Raw genomic sequence first — 19094 nt, forward strand, 5'->3', positions numbered from 1 at the left:
AGTCTTGCCCATGAAATTTCCTCTACATTTCTCAAATTGTTTCAGCTCTTCAGTGACTTTACAGCATCCTTCCCTGACACCTTGACTGATAAATTTATTACTGGCTGTAAGTGTGTGTTGTGAGGTAAAGCTATCCTCTATGTTTACATTGATCTCATGTTGAAAGGAGAAAAGAGAATAGTTCTGAAAGCTTTGGATCTGGGAACATCAGGAATGTCAGCTAATACCTTTCCAAATTCTCTCTCTCTTTTTTTTTTTTTTTTTTTTTAGTAGTCCAAAAAAGGTTTTTAAGGTCTTATTTACAGCTAATGTATATAGAAGGACTTGAAAATTAAAAGCAGCTCTGGCATGCTCACTTTCAATTTTTATGTAATTTCAATAGCCTAAGCCTCTGGCTACTCGGCTCTGCATTTCACCGTCTCCTTACCATCTGGAAGAGCTACAGGACTCTGCATTCTGTGCATGTAATCCAGGATGCTTATGACCCCATTTTCCAAGGTTTTTGCAAGCTCTTTCTGTGTAAAAATATCAGCCTCCAAAATGCTTGCTGCAACTGACATTTCCATAAAGGCTGAAGTATAGGAATATAATGGATTTTCCACATCAGCTGACAATTGAAGTGCTTTATAGTGTTTTCTATAGATATTTTTTCCTTTCCCACTTTATCCATGTTTTTCTACTTTGATTCACTTAGTGGCCTCAGCTTACTGTCCTTGCCAGCCTCCTCACCTGAGGCCATCTTGAGTTCTTCCCTTTGGGGAGTTTCTATGGAATTCCTTTCCCAGCCTGGTCTGGTCCTGTCAATGCAACCAGCTTCCGTTTGCTCTTACATTTGGTCTGTTAGTTCTTTAATTGTTGGGCATTGTGTGTGTTCCCGTGAGAGCCATTACAGGCTGGTTTAGGTGGGTGCAATGTGTGGGATGGAACCCCAAACAGTTCTGGAGGCAAAGACCCTTTCATCTAAGCAGCAGCTTCTGCTTCCAAAGGATAGCAAATCCACAGGATATGTATTAATAGGATTTTTCCATTGTGTCAATAGGATTTTTCCATTCTTAGCCTGTGGAATTCTGATGATTTTTTGTAGGTGTTAGAGCTAGACTGGGTCCAGTTGCTGATGTATCAGCCTCTCAAATTTTCACTACTATGCAATCCACTTTTGCTGGTTCTGTGCTGGATTTCTCAGCTGGCTGGCTTTGATTTAGGCAGTTCAAGTTTCAGGGCATTTTCATGCATGCAGCTTAAAGTGCAGCAGGACTCCTTTACGAGCAGGATACCCCATCATCAAGCTCTGTATATCAAAGCAGCTCTTGGGCCTCTCACTGTAGGCCTGAAAGAAATGTGGCTGCCCGTGCAGCATGCTGCGGGTGGGAGTACTGCTGTGCATGTGTAGGTCCCGACAACCTGCAAGAAAGAATGCTACAGACAAACTGTTTAATCATTTTCTCAAAAAAACAAAAAAAAGTGATATGAATGTGATGGAATGATTAGTCTTAAGAATGTTTTGTTCTGGAAACTAAATTTAGAGCTCTTTTAGGATATAGGACTCCCAGATCTGCAATATGTTTTCCAGGAACCCCAAATTCTCTGTAACCTCATTTTGTTATTTATTAGATATGCTCATACGTCAACTATAATTTGGAAGGACAACAAAATTTGCTTATGTGGCTAATACTGGTAATATTTTGACAAGCAGTTGCATTTTTTTACTTCAAATTATTATTTGTAGAAATAAGAGCTTAGTGTCCAGAATCAGTTTTGATGAATTTCCCAAGAGAAGAAATTGTTAGAAAAAAAGGTTTTAAATAGTCAAAGTACCTGTTGACATTTTTAATTGAGGAAATTGAATTCACTTTATTTTATTTTTTATTTTAGTGAATTTATTATTTATTAATATTTAGTGAATTGGCAGTCACTTTTTTTTTTTTTAATCACCAAAATATTCACAAAGATTCTGTCTCTACTATTTATCTCTACAAATAACATTTTACTGTAATGTATTCAGACTGATTTGTCAACCCCATTGCTCGTAACAGACAAGGTTCACTGAAATACGTGTTTGAAATGGTGGTCCTGTTATGCTCCCCTCTACCATGATAGAATGGTAGTGTGAAAGTTCTGATAAAAACTATTTCATATACAGGATATGAGACTAAGAGTTATTCAAGTAATATACAGATTTAGCTCTTGGTCCTTTCAGTAAAACTGCTAGCAGAGTGTCAATTAATGGTGTTTGCTCTGGTGTATTATGAGAAGTGAATCTGTGCTAATGGACAGACTGGACCATGGCCAAATCTAGAACACCTTGGAGTTGGCAGAAGTAGCAGTACTTGGTCAATTACCAACATGAACTAGTCTCAAACTAGTTCTGAGCTCCTTATCAACCTGATGGGCTATCTTGCCTGCTTTGTGAAGATTTTAGACTTATGAGCAGTTTGGCATGAGCTGTGTCTTTTCATTACTTCTGTTTGATTTACATGCTGCCTTTGAAACTGTTAACCAAAGTGATGGCCTTGAGCACCTTGCAGGACTCTTGGGCTTGCTCAGGACCTGAGACCCGAATGTTTAATTTCTGTGAGCAGTACCGGTGGTTCTTAACAGTCCTCCAACCTTGTTTAGCACGAGTTTTCTCTGAGTCCTCTGGAAAGTCTCTAGATTTTCAGATGCGGTTTGACTTTGCACTTTCAGTGAACTGATATTGATATAAAAAGGATATACAACTTTACCCTTTTCATTTTGCTTAAGACTGTGTGTGTTATATCCAAATGCTTGTCCTCTTCATTTCAGTATTTTCCTAAACAGATTTTGTTAATTTACTCTCCCATTTTTTGTTGTGAGGAGCTTTTGAGGAAAACCTCAGTGTTTTTTAGTTTATGTGATTAAAATTCTCAAACGGCTTTCCAGTCAGCTGTTAGTTCTGCAATAAGCTTTAATAAGAAAACAAAAGGTGTTTGATGTCATCTCAGAATGTCACACAGGAGAAGGAGATGTGAACTTGTGATTAGCATCAGGCCTGAGCTTCCAGTGAGTGGTGTGGGAGCTGCTGCTGTTACACATATTGTGCTGCTGCACGAGTGGGAGGAGATGAAACTTCTGCCATTTCTATGGCATCACTCAGCAAGGTGTAAATGAAGTATGAAATAAAAACTCTCAACCCACTCAGTGCACAGACAGAAAAAAGATAGTGCTTTATACTTGCTGCTGTGATAGGCTATTTGCTGTAATATTAACCTTACACAGTGCCAAAATGCTCTCTAAGTTTTACAATCTCAGGTCAAAAGAGAAATGATTTCTTGTTAGTTCTCCTCCTTTTTCTCTCTTTCCACCAACATGCTACTGCACGTCAAAGCTGGTGATGCAGAGCAGGAGTGAGGTGAAAAGACTGACAAGGGGATTTTGTTCTCAGAGAAAGAAATTCTGTAAGTGAATCAGTAGGCGCAATTTGAAATGAACTTCAGGGTAAAATGATAAAACACCACACACTGGATGCAGCTACAGATTTAGAAACATTTGTTGTCTTCATTTTATTGAGCTCAACCGGGTGATTTGGAAGGAAGGAGCCATAGGTGGTAATGTATCTGTGCTATGTTTAAATTCATTAGCACCAGGGAGTCTGTTTGTGTTGCTAGGTAGCTTATTTGGTGTGGTAGCAGTCTTTGGAAGGAAATGCTTTTCAGGTCCAGATTTGCCCCTAGGTCTTGCCCTCATAGCTTAACAAATTGCTACCTAGATCCTTGTGGGATCCCACTCATTATTTTTAAGCCATAAACAAGTCTCCTGGCAGCCTTCTTTTTATTTGGCTGGAAATGTTCAGTTGTTGAAGCCTCTGAGCTAGATCCTAAGCTGGTGTAAATAATGCATCTTCACTGATGTCAATAAAATCAGGCCAGTTTATACCAGCTGAAACTCTGTCCCTTCAGAAGCAAGGCAGCCCCTAATCTCCATGCCATTCACATAGAGGTGAATATTATATTTTCCTTTTCTTTTTTTTTTTTTTTTAAATCTTTGTATGTCCTTTGTAGAACTAAGTGATTTGTGCTGCAGACACTGCCGAGAAATAGAAAGAAGTGAGATGGGTGCTGATTTAAAATGCTGGACACCTGGACCCCTGTCTTGTTCTGCTAGAGACCTCTGCGTGGCACCATTGTTATTTCTCTTTGTGCTCTCATTCTTCCCCTTTTATTTTCCAGTCTTAGAAAAGCATGGGGATAAAGCTGGTAAATATTGCAGTAGATACTGCAGTAACAGGAGCTGCAGTGTAGAGGGGCATCCAGTACCATCACTGCAGAACAAGCATAAACTGAGAAATGGAGCTTCTGAACAGTGACCAAGACCCTGCTCAGCTACTGGACAGCTGCATAAAGGAAGGGTCATACAGGAAGCATCATATATGGACTTGTGTGCAGAGTCGGGTCCCTGCTGATTACACTGAGTAACAAAGTGACATGGATTCATACCAGGGATGAGCTTTCTGTAAGACTGCACAGAAGGTAAGGGGATGCGAGACACCTGGCGCTGCATTCAGGGTGATTCAGCCTATAGAATCAGCTTTGGGAACAGAGGATAAATTCTGGTGGGAGGGGTTTATGTAAATACCATTCTGATTAAAGCAGGGAGCATGAAGGTAAGAAATTACAGCCTGCTCCGTCTTGCAGTGCTTGCTAGTGATACCATGTCCATAGGGAAAGCTTTGTGATAAGAAATGAAAACAGAAAGATTCAAAGAAAGCCAGGCACCTTTGTAAAGACTTGAAGGAAATTGGGTCATTAAAACACTCTTCAGGCTTTCAAGAGGTATGGGGGAGACCAGAATTGTGCATGTGCAATGTCTGTATTAAGTCTTAAGAAGGCCAATAATCCTTTTGGTGCACAGAAGTGAATATCACCCACCTGGAGAAAAGTCTGCAATACAGTCAGGTGAGGACAAAATTGGAAGGCCATTTGAAAGTAGGACAGTAAGGGTCTTAGGCTGGCTGGTAGAACTATATTCCCCATTATGTTCCTTAATGCAATTTATTACTTAATTTGTTGTGCAATTGCTAGAGAGTGAATTTTCTCTATTTCTGCCCTTCAATAAATTCTAAACAAAATAAAGCTTCCTCATGGTTACACATTGAGAGGGTAGTAGAAATAAGGCTTACACTGCTGCAAAGTCAGACACAGGAGCAGTGCATTAGGTGGGTTAATAAAAATCTCAGCCTAATCAGGTAATAGGTGCCACAATAAAAATTACTTTCCTATAGAATAAAAATGTCTGTGAAAGAATGTTTTAGATACCCCATATAGGATCAATATAGGGCAGGACTTAGATTTATCATGTCTGTATCTGTTTGGTCACAAAAGTATTGCACTGTAATATGTAAGTTCTGGTCAGATGCACATTTATAAAATAATGCTACATTGTTCTTGTAAGCAAGTTCAAAACCTAAACATATCATTTGCATAAGGATGAGTCCTTGATGATCTTACTCTTTATTTATAGTTTGCAAATGAATGCTTACAAAACCAAGAGATATACATTCACTCACTACTAATTTATAGCCATGTTACTTCAGAATTGTCTCTGAAATTATTACATGCAAGTTAAATTCAAACTATTCATTTACACCACTGCTGACAAACAGCATTCTGATTTTTTTCTAGGGAAAAGAATGGATAATAAAGAGAATCAGTAGGAAAGCTTTTTAAAAACTTAATTTTATAATATTTATTGTTGCTTTTACTATATTTATTTATTTACTTTGTTTCTGAAAGAAATAAAACAGGTGATAGAAACCAAACAAAACCACAGAGGATTCTGGGTCATTTAAGTAAGTGAACTACCAGCTAGCAAATGCAGTTTAATGTAGAAAAATGTTAAACAATTCATCTGGGAGGAAGGAATCAGTCTAAGAAATATGTACTAAATATGTAGTCATCCAGCATACTGATTAGGAAAGAGGTAGAATAGTGATGGAGAAATGACTGAAAACATGAGTTCCAGTGCACTGTAGCATTAAGAATTTTGAACAATATATTAAAGAAGAGAAGGCTGCATACCCATAATAGAGGATGAATTGAAATTTCATTTAAAACAGGATTACAGTTCCTCAGATTTTTTTCCTCAGTGGTTGAAGAATAAGGAAAATAGTTACTCGTAGCACTTTTCATATTAATGAAACATTCCCTGCAACTTTTGCAAAGAAACAACTGCTTCTAGAGAGTCTGCTCTCATCAAAGACACTGTTCCAGTTAGAAAACAAATACCAAACCAGAAATTTCAAGCTGTGCAGATGCACGTGTGTGCAAACATGCACCAATGGGTATTGATATTTTAGGCTTATTCTCCTATGAAACTGCAGCGTAATGCAAGGAGTGCTGCACTGAGTGGTTAACTGCCATATATCCAAATTAATGACCAGAATGATAAAGAAATAATTTCTGCTTTTCGTTCTCAGAGTCTGCCCTGCAGCTTCTTCACAGAGACCAGAGGTAAGTGGGAAGGCAGGCTGGATGGCAGGGGCTGTGCATTCAGCTTGCAGGCACGTTAGGGTAATGAGTTTTTCCTGAGTATCAGGTGTTTTCAGATGTGTGTAATTATTGGCAGTACTGCAGAAAATGCTCTACTGATGCTGTGTGGGTATAGCTATTCACATGCCATGCTCCCTTGCTCAGGCTCTTATCAAGCAAAATATTTTTTTCCATGATTCCAGCATGGCCATCTGTATCGACATGACTCCTATATTCCTATTTAAATCCTTCTATGCTGTCTCAAGCCCTTTTTTTTCTATTGGGCTGGGATATACAATCAACAGCTAGAAAAGCGTGATGCATCAGTGCTGAGTGGCCTGTGTGTTTGTATGTGCCTGTGCAGGGCTGCGTGGTTCTGCAGGGAGGGAAGCAGGGCCATGGCACTGCTGCAAAGCTCACACCCAGGGCTCTGAAAAATATCCTGTGGCCAACAGACACGTGGCGATTTCAGTGGTGCTGTACTCACTGTCTGCCTGGCAGGGCGTCAGGGGCTCTGCCCAGAGCTGGCAGGATGGAGTATGTGCCTGTGTCAGCTGCTTCTGTTTGCAGTTCATTGTTTTAGCACTATCCTCATTTACACGGACAATTTAACCTCTTAGACAGGGAACAGGCATCCTTTCCTTTCTGTCAGCATGACTAGAAAGACACTATGCCCAAATGAAGGGTGAGCCGAGCAGTCATGAGTAGGAATATCTCACACTGGAGCCTGATGTAATAGGTGTTTTATGCATCACTGCGTGAGAATGGGAGGTTACCTGGCAGCTGCAGTAGTAGGGCCGAACGCTCTGTGGCATGCAGTCCACCAGTTGTCAAAAGCTGCACTGCTGCAGCAAGAATGCCAAAGAGATGCAGAAACATGCAAGGCGTCCATGCTCTGCCATGCAGACATAGCACATCCTCAGGCTGTCTGTGCAGTCCTGCTTCCCAGCCAGTTCTCTGACAAAAAGCCCACTATCTTGCCGTTCAGAAGAATCGCATTTTGGTGGAGTTGTATGATGTGGTCCATACGTGTGTCAGAATCTCTATAATATTATTCCATTGTCATTTATCCTCATCCCTGAAATGGCAGAACTTTGCATTATGCAGATGCCACTTAACATCTATCACAGCAACTCCCTGCACAGCTAGACTGCAACAGGTGACCAAATAGTTCGGCTTCGTTTTCAAATAAATGCTTATTTATGCAAATGTATGCTTTGAATATGCTTATGAAGAGCGGGCTGAAGAAAAATATCCTTTGCTTTAAAGAAAGAGCAACTGCGGGGATCCTCACTGAAATCCCCTTTGCCTGACTTTAGGTAGAGGCCAGAGACCAGTAGATGGCAATCTCCGTCTGTCACAGAAGAGCAGGGTTTTAATGCAGGGGCTCTTGTGTGCATCTTCCCTTTGCTTATTACAGTTTACTTGAAGGTCAAAATGACCTGAAAATCGTAGGCAGCCTTTGTTAGGCTCAGAATGTCAGAATCTGGAAAAGCACAGCTGAAGTTCTGCATTATGCAAATCCCAGCTAGCTGGATCTGTAAAAAGGAAGCTAACCTAATGGCATGAATTTGTGCTAATCTTTTTCATTTTTAAGTAGAAGACAGAGAGTTATTTTACAGCATTGTTGTGCTTTTCCTCCTGTGGGCTGCTAATCTTTTAATGCACCCTTTAGAAAAAAGAAAATGGCTGTTTTCTCTGCACCCCACATTTTTTTCCCCCCGTGTTTAAAATCAGAAGAAATAACGTGATCTTCAGCTGACTTAAAAAGGAGTCAAGACACAAAAGAAAAGCATTTACCTGCTATAGTGACAAATCTGCCATGCTAGAGTAATGTGTCCAAGCAGCAATGTGATAGTCTAGTTTAGCATTTGAAATAGAAAATGGATGGTATTAAAGCTATCACTGTGTAATTTTTATACATTTTTTTTATTGCAGAACAGAAGATTAATGCTGCTAATTTCAGTTATGTGAAAACTGTGAGCTGATAAAGGACCTGGATGTTTTTCTAAAGCAAATATTAATAGCAGAAAAAGGAATATTCCTATCCTGTGGTGGAAATAATTGTGTCAGTAATCTCACCATGCTGCTTTAAATGAGTTTGCATCATTTCATGCAGTATCATACTGCAGACATTTGATCATCTATAACATGATGATGGAATGATGAAAAAGAAGGCTAAATTAATATCCTAGATACAGTGACACTGGTAACAATATAGGAAGGTTTTACTGGGAATGCAGGATTTTCTGTACCATCCTTAAATGCAATTCTTGCACTGCTTTCCCTCTGCTGGCCTCTGATAGTGGATTGCATTCCTGATGCACCCTTTATGTTACATGCTAGTAGTTAGCTGAGTAGCACAGAACATACCTTTACGAGTAACATTCATTAGGGAGAGGAATTAACTGCAAACTGGATCTGTCCGGTGTCCTATAGGATAAAAGATGAGTAGAGAACTACTATGCTAGCTATGCAAAACCTGAATGCTCTCAGTGTGGAGCAGGAGACCTGGAGGTCCATGTGAACATGTAGCTCAAAGTAGCTAAGTTAAGGAGAGATGCCCTAACATGAGTATTGGGGGCAAGACAGATTCTTGCACTTTGTTTCACCCTAATGAAAGGATTTTTATCTGATGATGCAGATGTGGTATGATCTATGAGAGGTAAGACACAAAAGCTTTGTGAGAAACCTTGACTATAACCAGACACTAAGGCATGCGTAGCCTATTCCAACTTACAGGTACTCCATTTTATAGGTCAATTTTTCTTTTAAAAGAAAAATTTTCTTTTAAAAGAAAAGAAAAGGGAGAAGAATCCAAGCAGTGCTCATAGCAACACTGTTTTGAGTGAATGATAAATGATGGACATGCCATAGTAGAAGAAAAACCTCTTATATTAGGAGAGGTGAAAAGAAAATAAATAAGCATGTTTATGGGTAGAAGGCACTGATTTATGAGAAAAGATTATAAAAATGAATTTTTGACATGATAACTTCTACAAGTGGTTGAGTACATGCAAATATGTTTTGGGAAATGTGGGCTCAATTACAAGCACAACAGAAATTGCTGGAATTGTTTTTCGTGATAGAAAAGACTATCTTTTGTAATTACACTAAATAAGGAAAACTCAGATAAAAATCTTTGCTGCAAGAACATTTATGTTGTAAAGCAACTTCCCAAAGAAATAATATGCATCCACTGCTTGAAACAGCTAAAAGTTCATTAAATAATATCAAATGGGAATATATAAACATTTTCCTTCTCTAACACACATGATTAAAGGACAAAAAAGTAGAAATGCTACATGCAATTTCTTCTTCTCAGTGGGCTGAGTGCATGTTTACACTATAGTGGCAGAGGGAGAGAAGTGTTTTCAGTGCCTACAGCAGAAGCCTGTTCAGGTGCCTACACTCAGCACCTCAGTTACACTTGTCCCTGGTGAAGGACAGGGTACATCTAAGTGGTTAATCAAAGGTGCCCATGAAAGGCAGCAGCTAGGTTTTACTTAAATGTTCCCAATCACTCTTTAGAAGCACTTGTTTTTTGTTTGTTTGTTTGTTTCACTGGTTATATGGGGAACCTGCACACCTTTGAGGCCTGGGTTAAAGGCTTAAAGCTATAGGTAGCACCTCAATGTCTTTCTGAATGCACGCGTTTTTGAAATATTTGACCTTATCTCCATAGACAGTTACCTACTTTTATTTTATTCAAAGTCAGCAAACAAGAATATAATTCAAAATTCTTTTTCCTCAGCTGTTGGGGTGATTTTACACCACATTATGTTCATGCAAATAACTACAGAAGGTGCAAAGATTAAAAAAAAAAGTTTGTCTTATTTTCTTCTGCAATTGTGAATCTTTTAAAAGCAGTAGTCTGTGTTCTTTTTTCCCCTTCTGGTAATCAGGGACAGAGAATGCCAGGGCTCCCATACTGGTCTCAAGGCTGACACTGGACCTAGCAGCTGCAAAGGTTTCCATCAGCTGTCCTTGTTTCCAAATTTTTGAAATGCTACCAAAAACAAAACTTCTCTTTTCTGACAAAGAACTAGGGATGGCACTGCATGTCTTTCTGGTATGCTAATCATTTTTGGATTTCAGCACACAGCGATAAAAATTTGCCCAGCAGGATAAAACTAGTCCATGGATTGTTTCATTCCATCAGCCCTGCCATGCATGCTGCGACATAAATGTTACCAGAGTAGTTTTGGTGGGATTTTCTTTGCTAGAACATTAGGTCTGGAACAAAGTATTTCCAACTGTTATCATTGACATTTGTAGAAGAATTCTCAGACCTGCAGTTCCTCTTGGTTCTGTATCAAAAACATGTTTTATGGGATTACCATTCAGTTAGGGATATTTTGGTGCAGCAAAATAAGCTAAATTGGTTAGGTGGCATTGCTTTACTGCAGATTTTTTTTAAGCTTAAATATCTGCTGAAAGGAGGATGAAAGGATTTTAATGAAGTATAGCAGGTAATAGCTACCATGCAAATTCAGTAGTGTTAAGAATGTGTTCCTGAATTTTAGTTATCATCCATACTTTGTACCCAGAAGGAAATTATTCTGAATTGATGTTTTTTTCTTGTTTTTACTCATATTCCTTTTAAGTCCTTTACCAGCAGAGACCTAGTCTAATCAGCAGCACTGCTTCCAGTGAGAACCGAACTCTCAGAAACCATCACATTATTCTCAAAATCTTGTTTCATGGGCAACAAGAAAGTTCACCTAAGGTATACATACGCTTACATGTATATATCCAAACATTTTTTGTTAGATAACTGAAATTTATGAGTCTAATAGTTATTAACCCAGAACTAATTATTACAGAAAAGGAAGGAATAATAAGACAGTACAAATTGCTGTTATACATGTAGTCAGTTTCTAGCCCTTATCCTGATATTATACTCACCTTATCTCTGCTCCTCTGGGTCCTAATGTCAGCATTTTCATTCTGGTTGGGTGTGTTGTAATAAGTTGTCAGCACCATAGCCCTTCACTGAAAGAAATATGATACTTGCGTTGATTTCTTCGCTCTGTGATACTTGCGTTGATTTCTTTGCTCTAGGATCCACATGGGGTTCTTTCTATATGCTTGCTAACACGCTTTTACCTCTTGCTCTTTTTTTTTTTTTTTTTTTTTTTTGGTCCAAAGGTCAGTGTTGCATCAAAATTTGCTACATATGGTGCATTTTACATACTTCAGATAGTACTTCTTTGTTCTTTGTGTTACCACTAAGCTCAGTTTTGGCCATCTCCAGGTCTGCATTTCATAATGGACTGTTGAGGTGTTGTTTACAGTTGTGGGGCCTCCAGTGCCAGTCTGTGCCCCATCTTTTATCATCCCGTGCCTGTGTTCCTCTGTATCTAAACCTACCTCTTCAGCCCTTAGGACCCCTATTTACATATTAGGCTTGTATTTGCTACGCTACATTATTATGCTAGGCTTGTAAAAACTATGGTGATACTAGGCAAATATAAACAAAAGTAAAAAATTACCCACAGACATCTCAACAACTAAAAAAAATTGCTGTTACAGCTAAACCAAGTAAAATGAAGTTGCTGGCAAGTCAAGGAAGTTCAGACAAAGCAGGCCTTGCAAACTTCAGCCCTAAGGCCTTGAAAATTCAGTACAAATCTTATAGCTTGCTACCAGCCATGAGAATAATGCATTACAAAGCTGTATGATGATAGAACAGGTGGCACTGAGCAGATTCCTTGCTCTGATATCCCCTAATGTTGGGGCTGCAGTCTTTTTATATGATTTGTTTAAACCAACTTTCTGACAGAAGACTGTACAACTTATGAGCTGTTGCACTCAGAACTTAAAAAATACAGGAAATAGTGTTGTGGCAGGATGACAATGATAAAAAATGTCTTCACACAGCGCGTTCACACTCCACAGGACAACTGGATGGTGTTTTCCTGTTCAGTGATGGGGAAGAGACATTCACAGCATGTATGGGAGATGAAGTCTATGACTACCCAATCACAAGGGAAAATAGTAGAAATAAAGCTGGAATCTTCCACTTGGGGAAATAAAAATCATTTGCAATGACCAGTAATTCTGTGCAGTTTAATTTGCAGTGGATATTCACAGGTATCTGTGTGAATGAAGTGATTCTTGTTTTGATCTGGCAGTATTCTGATTTTTAATTTGTGTCCTCATAAAGTCTGGTCCTCATGATCAGTTTACTTGCTCTCAGATTAGGACCTGTAGGGAAGGATAATGAGGTCATATGTTATCTTTGCACTATGAGAAAAGAAAGTTGGAGTGGAAAGCAAGGAAGGGAGACTCATGGCTCTATAAGCTTGTCTATGCAGGACCAGGGAGACCTTAATTCTGATTCTTGCTCCCAGCACAGCTGTTTTATTTTGCACTGAAAATGTACCTATATTACACTGCAGAAACATGCATTGTCTTCCTTTTTTTTTTTTTTTCTTTTTTTTTCCCCCCACCACCATCATACATTTTTATCTGCTTCTGGCACAGCTTCAGTAATGAGGAGTAGGGGACTATCTGTGTTTTCTCAAAGGTGAACTCCATAATCTAGAAGTTGAGTGTTTCTGTGGAAGGTGAGAAATATGGTCATAAGACTTTTCCCCAGGGCTCACAGAAGCAATGGACCCATCCTTCCCCTCTGAACAAGCTCTCTGACTACAACATTATTATTTTGTAAAAGTTGATATAATTCCCAGCTGCATTTTAAAGGAAACCCCAAATAATCCTGATAGCTGCATTTTTTCTGGAGTTAGGAAATGCCAGGAAAGCTCTTGGAACACACATGAGATAAGACCTTTTAGAGGACTTAACTGAAAGAAACATGATTACTGATCATAACTGGATGTATGTGTGCTGGTGAAATTGGAGCAATTTTGTTCCCAGCTAGAAGTGTACTTCTTGGCATCTAAAGAAATTTAAACTCAAAATAACTTGATGTTTTGGCAGCAAATGAGCATTTTTTTAAGACTAAAATCTCAAAGAAGTCTGAGTTTACATGATAATGTCCCACTCTGCAAAGCCCCTAGTAACCTTAAAGAAACCTTGCTATATCACATATTGATAACAGAAACAGACTTTTACAAGCAGCCAGGCAAAAGCAAAATATCAAACTAGATGCCTCCTTGCAATTTTTCTTCCCTGTTATGGGCAGAGTAACACGTAGAAAGGGAAAAGAATTAGAGTAAAACAGTCTGTTCTAGCGAAGAGTGTACTGGCTGCAGTGCGTCCCACTGCACTGCAGGTTACCCAAAGGGAAGCACATACAAGTTCCTCAGGCAAAAATTCATCCATTAAACTCTTTTGAGGGGAAAGGGTAGCAGCAGTTGGTGAGGGCAGTACAGGAAAGGGCAAATGCAGACTGTACTAAGAAGAAACTATAAAGGGTAGAGAACATATTTTTAAAATTTTATTATTTTTTATGAAACTTGAAAACAAGCCTTTAAAAAGCGTCTTTTTAAATATAAGATCACTCTGCTGAAAGTGAGCAGGTATGGATCTGTCTCTAAATATTGCTCTGCTTCACATATGAAATGCTCAAACAAAGCTAAAAAGATGACTCCAGGTAGGCCTCTAAGTCAGAGACAACAAAATGGTGAAGGTCCACAATACTTAAAAATGGGTAGGTGCATTCTGTACTACACCAGTATATCTCAGGATGAAGGAAACATACTCATATGTTACATTGTACGGCTGCATTGTGTTTTGGAATTCCTTTTCATGCCTCTCAAACCCACCTCTCTCTTCTCTTTCAACTAACTGCTAAATGTTGTGTTAGACCATGTTGTGGGTATTGTGAAGTGTGTTATCTGCAGAAGAGCAACTTTTTGTTACCTTGCTTAACTGTCACTGCTACATCCATGAGTTGAAATAATAATTCAAGCACAGCTATTATTTATGTAATCCCACTATATTGCCATTTCCTCAAAACAAAAGTATTATATATATATATGCATGCACACATAAATTTGATTTTCACTATTTTACCTGAAAACGATCCAGAGTGGCTCAGGTCTTCATACAATGAAATATACATCTTTTGGGTGCTGGATTTGTAAGGCTATTTGTAGACATTAAAATTAAGATTCTTGATAGTATTCAATTAGATACTTTTTTGGGTAAATGTCACACATATTTGCCTTTTTTGGCTGGTAAACTTTTGTAAATCTGCCCCTTGGTTTATTATCTGAAACGCATCATCACTTAATACAGGTAAGATATTTCTGAAATTTCACCTTATATTTTGGACTCTCACATCACTGCTTTCCCTTTGGGTTACATGTAAGAAGGCAAAGAAGTAAGAATTACTGAAGTGTCTTTGGAAGAACAGCAGGACAGTGAATCAGAGAGATTAGAAACAGAGAAAAAAGTCCTTTGGGTCATCTGGTCTGACCTTTGCATTCTGCGGAATTTACTCATATATCATACTTACTAACCTCTTAATCTAACCTTTTGTTTGACTTTTTAGTTCTAAGTTGGTGAAGTTGTGACATGCAGCTACTTTCAGCTCAAATTTAAGTAGGAAGAAATAGGTATGGAAAAGAGTACAGAAGTTTGCAACTTAAATGCTTAGCAGTTCACACGTAAAATGCTGTTGTAGACATTTGTTTTTGATTAGTGATACCAAAGTTATAAAAAAATTTAAAAACACAAGGATAGTACTGTGGATGAAGTATCCCCAGATATATTCTTTGTTGTTACAGACCTCCCATAGGATCTCAGAACTGATCGAGATTCTTGAAAAATGATAGTAGTATAGCATAGAGATGACAAGGTACATGTGGCATAACAAATCTCTCTCTGGCATAAAAGGGAGTTGCTGTAATTTTTTCTAGGTCTTAGGTCATCATCAGATTCTATGTTATTCCTATTGTTGACTGACAGCAGTACTTCTGGATATTTCTATTTTCTCCATGAACAAAAGTAGGAAGGGGGGCTAGGGATCATTAAAAACAAGGATATCCGGACTTTTATTGTTAAGAATATTTTTTTAATATCTCAGTTAAGCATTTTTTTCCTTAGGTACAGATGTCTTTTTTGTCATCTTTGGATAACGTGATTTACAGGTTTAAGGCAAGAAAGGTATTGTGATGGTCTCTTAGTCTGACCTCATGAGTAGACAACAGAATTCCATCCAGAGATGGAATTCCTTTCCTTCATTCATTCTGAAAAGCTTGAAAATATTTGCAGATTGTGATCTTGCCTTTCTTGACCTTTCTTGACCTTTACTTTTCAACAATATATAAAATTATACTTTCTTGTTGGGTCTTTCATTTTTTATTTTTTATTTTTTCTCCTGTCTTTACATTAAATGTACGAGGTCTTCAGGAAGTGCAGGATTCATCAAAAAAAAATGAGGCTGCTTTTTTCTTACTTCAGAAAATGTATTAATTTTCCTCTGTTTAAAATATAAGAGGATAATAATGCAGTATAATTCTGATTTTTGTAATTTAAAGAAAATGGGCACAGACAAAGACAAATTACAGAATTCAAAATGGGTGAAGAGATGATTAGATTCTTCAGAAGTAATGTGTCAATGATGTGAAATTTTAAATAATACTAATTTATTCATATCCTGGAAATCTCAAAGGAGCAGTAAAAAGCCATGTACAATAATTACATGACCTCCTCTTTGGAGAAAAACAATAATCCAGCAAGAGTCAAGAAAAAAATAGGATTCCAATTTTAATAAGTCTTTGATCTAATTAAGACCTTGCATAACTTTCAATTTGAATTCAACTTACAGGCTATAATACTAGGAGCTATTTTCATGTTGAATCGTGTGAGTTTCCTTTCCAAATACATCTTCCAAATTTATAATAAATATTATTCTAAATTCATATTGTTAACTATATAGATACTATTGTATAAACCTCAGTTTTCTTTATTCTGTATTCTTTCTGATCACTCAATTCATTAAGTCTTCAAGTGAGAGCAGAAACTCTCTGGGACATGAACCAAATCTTTATAGCCATAGATAGGCTATAATGTGTCTAGCACACTCTGTATATAAAGTTAAATGAAGTTTCTTGAAATGAGAATGTTATGGCTTGTATAGCTGTTGCCAAGCCCTACTCATTTCTAGTGAGTTTAAGTTTTTTAAAACAGAGACATGGATACAAACAAAACTACATTTGTCTAAGCCTTTTTTCTACTGAGTGATAATTGATAAATTTAAGCAAAAGAGTCTTTGTCTGTTTAGGAATTTGAATCGTCTTTTTCATTTTTATAATATTCATAATGAATTATAATAGTTATAATCTAAATTAGAAATTACAGTTGTTACAATAAATTTTTATAGTACTTTATAATTGTCTCTGCAAGAGACTCTAGAAGCATGGCACTTCTGTAAGAATGTGTTTGTTTTTATTTTGAGCGTAGACATGCCCATGAGTCCTTGGAGATAATTGTAATGTATGACTTATGAAGTGAGTAAAATCAGCTGTTTCCCCCTCCTTCTTTTCTGTTAAGAAATAGTTTCAGAAGTTTAAATTTCAACTACCTGGAGAACAGTAGTACTTGCTATTTTCTAATTGCAGCAAGCACAAGAACATTGTGTCAAAATGCTACCACAGAAGTGAACTCTATTTAGCAACCTACCTTGATCCCCGCATTGGAAAGCAATCTGAAATTAAAGACCCACACAGTATTTTGTTGATATGTGTGGTTTGAGTAGCCTACACGTACATCATGCCTGGCACAGGCCCATAAAACAAGATCAAGCTATTTTTATACTTAAAACTTTCCTATTTATATTTTTTCTTTCAACAATATGTTTTATTTCTGTTACAAGTGCCCTGTCCTACTAACAACATTCCTTCATTTGGCTTTCTTATTTTTACTTCCCTGCATACACTATTTTCTATACTACTAGCAATTGATAAAGTCTGGGCTGGAGGAGGAAACCATAGCCCGAACAGGTCATGTTCAGCAGGTGATCAAATGTGCAATTCAAAACTGGAACTTTTGGGAGAAGAGAGTGAAGGTTGTGGTGTTCGGTTTATGGTTATACTCATTTAATTCAGCTTTGTTTTGAAAATAAGAGAACTTGTCCTCACTGGAGATAGATATTATTAGATACAATATAGAATTAGATATTGATTGTTCTGGAAGGTGATGTTGCTGGTGCATGCCTGCAGCAGAAGTACCATGAGTAAGAAAGACCACCAACTGCATATCAACCCTGTTTCTCAACCAGTTCAGTGCTGAGAGGCCTGGAGGATCCAGGAAGTCTAAGAGCAGTGTTACGAAGTTCTGCCAGCAGATGGTGATAAAACATGAGGTAGAAGAAGAAAAAAAGCTGACATATTGGCTGATGAGAAGACGTCAGCTATTCTTTTATCTTCTGAAAGCATTCTTTCATTCTTTGGGACATGTAGTGCATTTTGAGGATGGCAGTCTGAGAACCCCATGGAGTATAACTTTGCAACAGCTGCCACTATGAGTCTCTGAAAAGTCATTGCAGACTCTGCTAAAGACCTAAAGTAGGAATATTAGAAAAGATGAAAGGAGTGCTGGAGCTAAAAGGGGAACAGTGCAATAAAGAGAATTTGAGACTGAAAAAAAACAACAGTGAATTCAAGCTGTAGGGATTAGCAAAGCCTTAAATAGTTTAGGATAAGGGAATTAGGGAAAACGGAGAGAAGGAAGTTGATTAAGGACTTGGTTGGTTTGCATGTGGAAGGCTGGAAAAGCTTTTGAAGTTTGTCTCTTGTTATTTGCAACGTGCGTCACATGCCTAGCAAATTATTTAGAACACTATAAAGTGTTTGCAGTGTACTCATATTACAGTCACGTACTCTTTTCTTACCCTTTTGCAGTCATGTGCATTTCTCATAAAAGTTTGTTAGAGCAAAAATACCTTTGTTTGTACCTTTTGGTAAGTGCCTTTCATGCCTGATATTCATTCAATGCCTGATAAGTATTTACTACTTCTTTTGCTCATTTTGTAAATGTCCTCAGATTTGCTAACCTTACATTTTATGCACTTATAAATTGCTTTGGAATGTATGCTTAGCAGTACATTTCTGAGACATCTGAGTCATATTTAGGATGTTACTTATAACCTGCAATGTGCATGCAGTTTGTGTAAGCAAATACATTTTTTTTTTTTTTATCAACAGAGCTAATAAAGACCTAGAGCTTCAGCTAACAGTCTTCAGAAAAGCCCATAGGATAAAATAATAAAATAAATTGCCTTTGTGAATTTTACATTTTGGCTGGCACCCAGGCTAGCAGCTTCAAAGAAACAAAGAGAGTTTTAATATATCTGAGATTTATATTGTCGTAGATACAATTGCATAATTTGCTAGACATTTCTGCATAATGGTGCTATAATTCCTGTTGTTAAAATTTGCTGTTGAGTTTAGCCATCATTATAACTAAATTCTCCTGCAGACTATAACAGCAGGAAACACTGGAACAATGTATTAATCACAACAAATTAAATTAGCAAATAGTTTCCAAGATTCTGAGACAGTAAAGATAGAAAAGACACAGCACAATGAGCCACTTTAGGTTTCTGCTGATCCAAGGTTATTCCCTGCAGTGTTTGAGATCTAAGGTCTGAAGATGTGTTCGAGTAACAAATGGCTAGCTAACCCTTACACTACT

At 37.7% G+C, this 19094-nt stretch overlaps 1 long non-coding RNA gene across 3 annotated transcripts in view; it reads left to right on the top strand.

Moving 5' to 3' along the window:
- The first annotated feature begins 3474 nt into the window (after positions 1 to 3474).
- The window catches only part of LOC106031782 (uncharacterized), a 41226-nt gene continuing 25606 nt past the window's right edge, over positions 3475 to 19094 (top strand). The window contains exons 1-5 of one of the 3 annotated variants that reach the window (XR_010831690.1): positions 3521 to 3957; positions 4188 to 4487; positions 6434 to 6467; positions 8424 to 8553; positions 11093 to 11214. This is a non-coding gene — a long non-coding RNA (uncharacterized lncRNA). Of the gene's footprint in view, positions 3958 to 4187; positions 4488 to 6433; positions 6468 to 8423; positions 11215 to 19094 lie in introns of all 3 variants that reach the window. The other 2 variants (XR_010831689.1, XR_010831691.1) reach the window with 2 other exon arrangements.

The sequence above is a fragment of the Anser cygnoides genome, chromosome 5, assembly GCF_040182565.1.
Source record: "Anser cygnoides isolate HZ-2024a breed goose chromosome 5, Taihu_goose_T2T_genome, whole genome shotgun sequence".
NCBI lineage: Eukaryota > Metazoa > Chordata > Aves > Anseriformes > Anatidae > Anser > Anser cygnoides.